Source organism: Apium graveolens, chromosome 8, assembly GCF_009905375.1.
Source record: "Apium graveolens cultivar Ventura chromosome 8, ASM990537v1, whole genome shotgun sequence".
Classification (NCBI taxonomy): Eukaryota; Viridiplantae; Streptophyta; class Magnoliopsida; order Apiales; family Apiaceae; genus Apium; species Apium graveolens.
This window is the reverse complement of record NC_133654.1, coordinates 227426361-227436108: the sequence shown is the minus strand read 5'-3', so window position 1 is coordinate 227436108 and position 9748 is coordinate 227426361.

The window sequence follows — 9748 nt, the reverse complement described above, 5'->3', positions numbered from 1 at the left end:
AACAAAAACAACATTTTTAGTGCAATTATGAAGCATGAACGAGTTTAACGATTCAAAGAGTTCACACCGGAAAATCTAAACTTCCGACCAACAAAGCACGGTTAATCATTACACTAAATGTCCAGGATACACACAAATTACTAGATTTAACCGTCAGGATTGTGAAAATCTTGTATAGACTCTAAACGGAATACAGAGATGACGACGGTGAATTTGTACTAGTACCCAGAATACAATATAGTTGAAACACAGATGACGACGGTGGGTAGTACATCCCAGTTATGGCTTCTTCTATGTTTCATTTCAATCTATCATCTTCTAACCGTCCAGACGATATTCCTAATTTCAACAACCTTGTGTCAGACTCGAACTAGGCCAATTGGTTGGTGATCTTGAGCCTTTGAATCCTCAGCCTCTTCGTCAATGGCCCATCATTCAAAATGTTTCCGGTGAATCATCTAAATAAAGATCGTGATAGGATGTTCTTGTTATTCAGAGTGTTGCTTCTGCTTCTGGAAAGAACGAGTAACAACCACAAACAAATTGATTGAGAGTGTGAACAAGGCAAACACCTTAGCCCCGTCCATCCCTTTCTTTCCCTCGAAGCCCTCCAATTTCAACACACAAAAACCTAAAAACAGAATCTTGAAAACCCTGTTACAGAAAAAATAAAACCCAACCCACCTTCAATTAATCAAATAAAAATACAATCTTTAACTAAAATCAAGAATCAACACAGACCCGTATACCAATTTCAATCATAAATCCAACATAACTAATCAAAACACAAAAAATAACTTAAAAACCCAATCTCAATTCACTTCAATTTTCAACTAAACTCAAACCCCAAAAAACATAATTTTGAACACCCTGTACCAAAAAACGAATCAAATACAACTGAGTTTCAATTATTAACTACACCAATCAAATAAAAATACAATATGTGAGTCCATCGGAGTTTGACATGGTAAGTTAGTTTTAGGGAGAGAAAGTGGGGGTTTTAGAGAAAGAGGTGGGAGAAAAATGAGAGAGAGAAAGAGGACGTAATGATTTAGGTGGGAGGAAAATGAGAGAAAAATGAGTTCATTTGGCACCATACAGCCGTTTAGATAGCTCCTCATTTTGGTAATCAAGGGTTGGAGATTGAAAAAAACTAATCATTTTCTTACAAAAAAACTAAAATATAAACTTCCTTATTTTCTTTAAAAAAAACTAATTTATAATTCTTAGGATAGAAAATTATAACTAGTTAATCATTTTCTTAAAAAATATTAAAAATGTTATAATTGATTTTAATAACTCGTTATTTTATTTAGAAAATAGAATTATCATTTTTGTTGACTTTATCGTATGAATGTCAACATATATATATATACACACATATATATTAGTGTTATAACCAAAATTTCATATCCAAATAATTTTATTTGATTTGTCATTTTAATAGTCAAATATCAGTTTGACTAGAACGACTAACTAGTGTTTAAGCCTGAATTGGTGTTTCGATTATTTTAAAAATATTTTTCAACGATCCAACTGTATGGATATTAATATATATATTAGTGATATAACCAAAATTTTATATCAAAAATAATTTTATTTGGTTTGACATTTTAACAGTCAAGCAACAGTTTGACTTGTACAGCTAACAAGTGTTGAATCTTGAATTAGTGTTTCGATTATTTTAAAAATATTTTTCAACAATCCAACCATATGGATGTCAATAGATATATATATTAGTGATACAACAAAATTTTCATATCAAAATAATTTTATTTGGTTTGATATTTTAACAGTCAAGCAACAGTTTGACTAGTACAGCTAACTAGTGTTGAATCCTGAATTAGTGTTTCGATAATTTTAAAATTATTTTTCAACGATCTAACCATATGGATGTCAATATAGATATATATTAGTGATATTACCAAAATTACATATTAAAATAATTTTATTTGGTTTGACATTTTAACAGTCAAACATCAGTTTGACTAGTACAACTAACTGGTGTTAAATCTTGAATTAGTTTTTCGATTATTTTAAAAATATTTTTCAACGATCCAACCGTATGGATGTAAATAGATATATATATTAGTGATATAACAAAAAATTCATAGCAAAATAATTTAATTTGGTTTGACATTTTAACAGTCAAGTATCAGTTTAACTAGTACAGCTAACTAGTGTTAAATCCTAAATTGGTGTTTCGATTATTTTAAAAATATTTTTCAACGATCCAACCGTATGAATGTCAATATATATATATATATATATATATATATATATATATATATATTAGGGATATAACCAAAGTTTCATATCAAAATAAATTTATTTGGTTTGTCATTTAACAGTCAAGCATCACTTCGACTAGTACAACTAACTAGTGTTTCGATTATTTTAAAAATATTTTTCATCGATCCAACCTTATGGATTACAATATATATATATTTGTATTAGTGATATAATCAATATTTCATATTAAACTATTTTATCAAAATATTTAATTTTTTCTTAAATTCTTGAAATATCACCCAAACAAATAAATGCCGACATTAATATGGTTGGATCATGAAATAATATTTTTTAAAATATTTAATTTTCCGTCACAAATATTTTGTCATAAATTTAGATGAAATATTTTTTTATTTAATTTCAAGTTAAAATTTTAATAAAAATATTTAACTTACGACGAAATGTTCAAATCATCGCAACTTCAAATGATTTTTTTTCCCGCCAAATTTTTTGGGAAAAAGTTAAATTTCCCTCATTAGTAATTTACGACGAATTTCAAATTCCGTCGTAAATTTGATGATCTGATTTTTTCCGTCGCAAATATTTTGTTGTAAATTTAGATAAAAATAATTTTTATTCAATTTTTATTTAAAATTTTAATAAAAGTAATTAACTTACGATGAAATGTTTAAGTCGTCGCAACTTCAAATTATTTTTATTTTTGTTTAATCGTGTCATGCATAATTTTATTAATAAAACTAGTAATATAGCCCGTGCTCCGCACAAGAATTTCTTGCAATATACAAAATTTATTTTAAAAATTTTTTAGTGCAATATCGCAAAATTCATCATACCTTTGTATTGTTAAAAAAATGCAAAGATTGGCATAGGTGTCTGATACTTGAATTAGTATGTTGAAACACATAATTATATTTAATTATTTACGATTATAAAAATGTACATAGAGTAAATTTTAAATTTGTTAAAAATATTTTTAAATTAATTATGTTGGTGAAATTACATAACTAAAACAAATTGTGCGTGCATTACTGTATAATAATTGAAAGACATAAATTGATAAATTGCTAATAAATATAAATAAAATTTATGATGCTTTATGAATTCCCACCACAAATATTCAATGAACCGGTTAAAAGATCCAATATCCAATACCACTACGCATTTAAAAATACTACGGTCATAATATTTTATCGAATATATTGGCAATTTTAAATCCTTAAGATCTTTGATGATGACTAATAATTTCACTCGGAAAAAAGCGGTCCATCAAATCCTTTAAATTCAAGACTGAAACAAAAAACATGATAAGATATTAACAAAAAAATGTATAAAAAATATAATTGTAATTTAAAAGTAAAAAATAAATAAATTAAGTTAATATATTTAATATTTAATATTAATATAACATAACCTATAATAAAAATACATTTATCTCATTATTATTACCACCTCCAAATCAGGATTAAGATATATCTTGATGCAGGGAAATTGGATATTGCTATTGAGGCTTTTAAAAATATAAAAGTTCAATAATTGTTAATAAGTTATAAATTATTATGTGAAAAATATGAACCTAAAAGTAATAATATTAATATTATGTCATTTAACGATGACCTTGTACAAAATCACAATTATAGGAGTTTCCACTGCTTGGTCAAAAACTTGATTCATAATCTTTAATTGTTTTTTCACTACATTAATTGATTGATATGAAAAGATGAAATTGTAATGATTTATGATTGATAGATATGGATACAAAAGGAAGGAAAAGTTGATAAGCGATACCTAGGTAATTTTAAACTTTTCTTTAGTTAGTTTGTAGAAAGATGCTAAAACAATTATTTCTTTTATTTTATATTGCTGATAAATTATACAAATGATTATTGAGAATCCGAGTAAAATTATTTTAAAAATAAAAGCGTATCCGGAAAATCAGTTTATCAATTTTAATTTTTTTTTAATTTAACTTTGGAAATAAACTAATTCATTTTACAAATTTAAATCCTAGAATATAACGAATTTTTTTTTAATTTAAATCCTACAAAAACCAAGATGCATTGTAAAATGATCTTAGAATATAAGTTCTATTAATATAAAATATTATCGTATCGGCTCTTGTTGCAAGTCACAGTTTAGCACTGTACCATCTCTCTCGTGCAAAAATGATGAAGGTTAGTTTGTACTTAGTTTGAAAGTACAAAAACACATATATTCTACATCACCACTTTTGGTGAGTTATAGTATAATGTGTTGTGTATTATTATTTGTAATTTAATATGATTTACATAACAATCTTTTGCTAAGTAATGTCAAATTATTTTATTATTCATAATTTATACATTGCTTGTGATATTTAACCTCTACATTATACTTTAAGTTGATGTTTGGATGAATAAAAAGTTAGCCTAGTTAGCCTAGTTCTGACATATTTTTTGAAAATTACGTAATGATTTCAATATTATCAAATTTTGCAAGGTCGCTTATCAAGCACAGAAGAAGGCCTTAAAGCTAAGAGGAAAAGCTTCTTAGTCGGAATTTGTGAACATAACTCTTTTGGTTCATTGGTATGTAATACAATACTCAATATAGAGTCGTTGGCAGTTAATATAAATGTGAAATTGATCGTTTGCGTATATATTGATGACAGAGAGTACCAAAACCATTCGCCATGGAATTTTGTGCCAAACTTCCTCGACAAATCTTTCTTTTTTGCAGATGAGGAATTAATTGTGAAGGATTTTATGATAGTAATAATAAAAAATTACTTGGATTTAAAAATTTTATGAAAAGCCATAATGTTCGACAAATGTATACGGCATTGTTGAATTATATTGGAGGTGGAAATTTCTATATTGAGATATATAATTCATCTGGTCTGGCAATAGATTATTCTGGTTGTGATTCACAAAATTGTGTTAAAATATACCTAATAATATAAAAGAAAAAGAGTTTATTCTCGATTTGGATGATTTGGAGGATGAAAAGGCGAGGATGCGGTATTTTTTTAGCGTACTTTGAAGGGAATTAGCTTTTACGAACATACCATCCGCCCATCTGATATTGGCCCATGGATAAGTAAAATGGTTGGTTGATACATAAATGTTTTCTTATATCGTTTTGTGTTATAAATGTTTAACTTTTTGATTATTTTACTGATACAACTACTTCCGAAAAAAATGTCAGAATTATATGGACAATGGAAAGACGGGGACACAATACAATTGTGTTTTCGTTATAAAACCTGGGAAGTTAAAATTGAAAAATCCCACAATGATTGTTATTTTGATAATGGATGGAAACAAATCGTGAGGTATAGTAGAGTGGAAATATTTGACATTTTTGTGTTCGATTCACTTATTTCATTGGACGAACACCTGGTTCATGTTTGTCTGTTCAAAAGTGATGATATTTGACCACATGAAATGTCATTAGGTAATGTTTGGCCTTTTGTGCTTTATTAGTAATAATAATATTCATTATATGAGAATAGATGATTAATGCTACATCTATGATTCTTTTTAAGTATATATCTTTTGAACAGGAACTGAAGATAGGACTGCATCTTTTTTACATGTAATGCACTTGCATACGTGGCATTACAAAGAAATTGTAAGCTGACTTGGTATATACATTAATTTTTTAGTTTACTATTTCAAAAATATGTACTACAATGTCTTCTAAACTATTTTTACCTAACAGATTCCACCAATGCTGGTTCATCTATTTTATGATCATATGCTTTCCAACGCGAATACAGTACGTTGCGGAGATACTATTTTTCCTGTATTGTATAAAAAAGACACAGGGTATTGGAAAAGTGGGAAAATCTTCAAGCAATATAGTCTACAGAGACGTGATACCTTTTGAATCACGATTGATGGAAATCATGAAGCCGGGATGAGAATTTACAGGAGCGATGTGTTGGAGGTGGAATATGATTTAATATCTTCGAGACCTGATATTACACCTGGGCATTGGTTTATGAAAGATATGCGGAAAAAAGAATATTCAACTATTTTGTAAGTTTTTACACAATTTAATATATCATTATAATAATATAATGAAGCATAATGTATCTTATTACTATATTTTCAAACGTGGATGACATAGATTACACAAAAATAATATCAGAAGAAGGAGAAGAACTAAATAATGATATAATTGTCTAAATTAGTGATGATAAACATGCTCATGATAGTGAGACCGAATACAATCACATAGATAATCTTGATATTATTGATAATAGTGATGGAGACGACAATCTCGAAGATGGACTTGAGGAAATGGGCGAAAACATTATTGAAGAAGTTGCATTTACTGTTATGAAATCTCATGTGGGTACACACTGTAACGAATTGGTAAGTTTTCAATTTATTGTTTTTAGTGTGGACAATAGTGGAAGATTCTTAAATACCCAAAATTATGAATTGGAAACAATAATTTTGTAGTAAATTGATGAAACCCTGCATCCTATTGTAGAAGATTTGGGCAAATTTGGAACACTGGAATTAACGTGACTAATGGAAAGAGAAGGTTCTCGGCCAGCTGGAACAAATTTGTGCGGGAAAACGGACTGAAAGTTAACGATGTAGTTGTTCTTAGTTTGCTGGCAGATGAAGTAACTTTTGATATAGTAGTTGTTGAGTAGTATTTGGTAAACCTTGTTTATGCTATGTTTTTTTTTACCATTTTGGCCTAATTTTGCTACTACTTAGTTGCAGTTTACTATTTTGATTCTGAATATTTGTCAGCAGTCTTCCTTATATTTTTTAAAGCAATGTACGCTTGTCCTTATGCAATTTCATTAACTGTTAAACTGTATTTTTTCCAAGATTTCAGACTGCTAAACCGCAACATATTATCACTATGACTTGTCAACTATTTCCCCCATATTTATCTTATGCATCATTCTTTATATTCTTCATTATTTCTTGGTTTGCTAATTAACTCTCCAATCTTTAAGCCATGTTTAACACCTGCAACCAAGCACTGGTCAAGTTTTAGCAGAATGTGAAATCTGCAATGAGCGGTTTTGCCTCCTGGAAGAAACGTAGCTGCAATTCCAGAGTAGGCCACGTGAATCACATTATTTCCTAAACTACATAATCTGCAACAGAGTGTTTTCCAGATAAATGTCTTCCCACGGCCACTTGAAGCATATACAAAAAACACGTCACCAGCATTATTTGCGACACTGCTGAGCATAGAAGTATATGCCTGAAGTTGGTCTTCATTTAAACTTGTAAACAGCTTCTCATGCTTCTCTCACTGCTGAGCTTGGTTGTAACCAAGCTCAAACGTAATTAGCCTGTTCTCTAATTCATGTAAGAAACTAGCATCAGGAAAATAAAAATGGTGAAATCCTTGAGGATCTTCCCAGCATCTTTGAATAATTTTTTTATTTATGCAGTAAATGGTAGATAGATAAATAAGAACTCTATAATAGGAGAAGTGATATACAAATGTAGATTACTTAAATAATAGTTGCTTGTAATTCTAAAAAGGTGTCGACAAATTGATAAGGTACATGATTCATTGTTGCGGGAAAATTTTGGACGGTGGACCAAGGTCCATGTATCCACTCCAGAAATCTGTCATGTTCCACATGGTCAGATGATTAGTTTGATTGTACTTCCTACAGTAATTAAAATAAAAATAATCATTGTTAGATTTATTCGATTATATGTATCGGAGAAACAATCCAAGCCGACATTCCTTTTGTTTAAATGTTAACTATGTCTGCATCATTTATGATTTGTAATGGCAGACATTATGGAAAATGATTCTTGTCATTCTGTCCTTATATTTAAAGGTTATAAACCCCAACATATAAATATTGTTTAGCAATCCTTCAGCTAATATCACCCAAAATAATAATATTTACAGTTAGGTTTCCATGGTGCTCGATGAAGATGCTTCCTGTTAGTGCAGGTTTCCACTGACAATCTTTCACCGAAGAAGCTCCAACTGCTGATGAGGGTGATACTCTAGAAAAATGGGGCTTGTATGAGCAGTTAAATCGCACCATAGATTTCTCAGATTATTTGTGGTACCTTATAGAGTAAGTATTATCGTCTACTGATATTAATCATTATCGTGTCTTTTGAAATATCTGTTTTAAACTAATTTTATGATCTTACTCTGTTCTCTCCATCGTGAATATAACATCGAATGAATGGTTCCTCAAGCATAGAAAAGATCATATTCTTACTATTATGTCAGTTGGCCATACTTTGCAAGTGTTCGTCAACGGACAACCATCAGGTAAATAGACTAATGTTGAGCTTATGATTTTTCCGAAGAACTTTCTTGAAAGATGTCAGATTATAGGATAACTTTCTTATTTCGACTACCATAGTTTTATTTGAAGTGTATTAAGTGCTCCACAAATTCTGTAAATGAAAGAGATCCTAATATTCTTAAAAAAGAAAAGAAAAAGAGTTTACTCCTGTATAGAAATCACTTGTTGTTAGTTCTTAACTTATTTGTAGTGTTTCAGTATTCGTTAACTTACAGAAACGTACCAACCATGAGCACTTGTTTTAATCTGATCTTTAAATTTTTGGATTTTGTACAATCTTTTGTTTTGGTTAAGTTGGTGTTGGAATAAATTAGCTCCTTCTGGTTGTTGTCTCCTTTGCTTTTATTGTAGTAGAGTTTTGTTTTTATCAATTTTTAGTAATCTAATAGTACAGTATCTGTTCCAGTAGAATATCCAACATCTATTCTTTGGTGTTGATTGCACATATTTCCAGTAGTGTCTAAGTAGACACTTACTTGATCATCATGGTTATATTAAGATCATCAAATATATAGGTTTAAACTATTACTTGATCATCATATTAGATCATTAATTTATATTAAATTTGATAATTATGTTGATAGATGAGTGAACTCATATGACTAATCTTCCCAAAGTGAGACATCCAAAGTTAAAGTACATATGGTTATAACTTATAAGAGCCTGTCCAATGGGAGAAATCGTTAGTTAAAATTTTTTTAAGCGGCAACCATTAAATATAATATGTATAAACTTTGACACTCCGACCATACAAAACCCCTGAAACAAAAGAGTCATTACACTAATAGTCATTAAATTTGTCTAATCTCTTGATTTTGTTTTAAAGAAAAAATGCAAAATATGGAAACATTACACTTAAAAGTGTCTGGGCAATAATAATAAAAATGGATTGGTACGACTAAAATGACAAAAAAGTGGAAATGCCATGATCACCCTATGCATTCAGAACAAAGATCCAGGCGAAAATGGACATTTACCTCTCCTAAAAAACAAATGGGTGTAATTAGAATTCAGATTTATCACTGAACTATATATTGGAAAGGTGTCAAGGTTATCACTTTTATATGTGGTAAAATAATAACAAACTGCATACCATTTTATTTTCTTGCTGGTAGACCTAGCGGATCCTAGAGTATGTCCATGATCCGTAATTTCTACGACATCAGACTGTAAAAAATATAGTCACTGAATTAT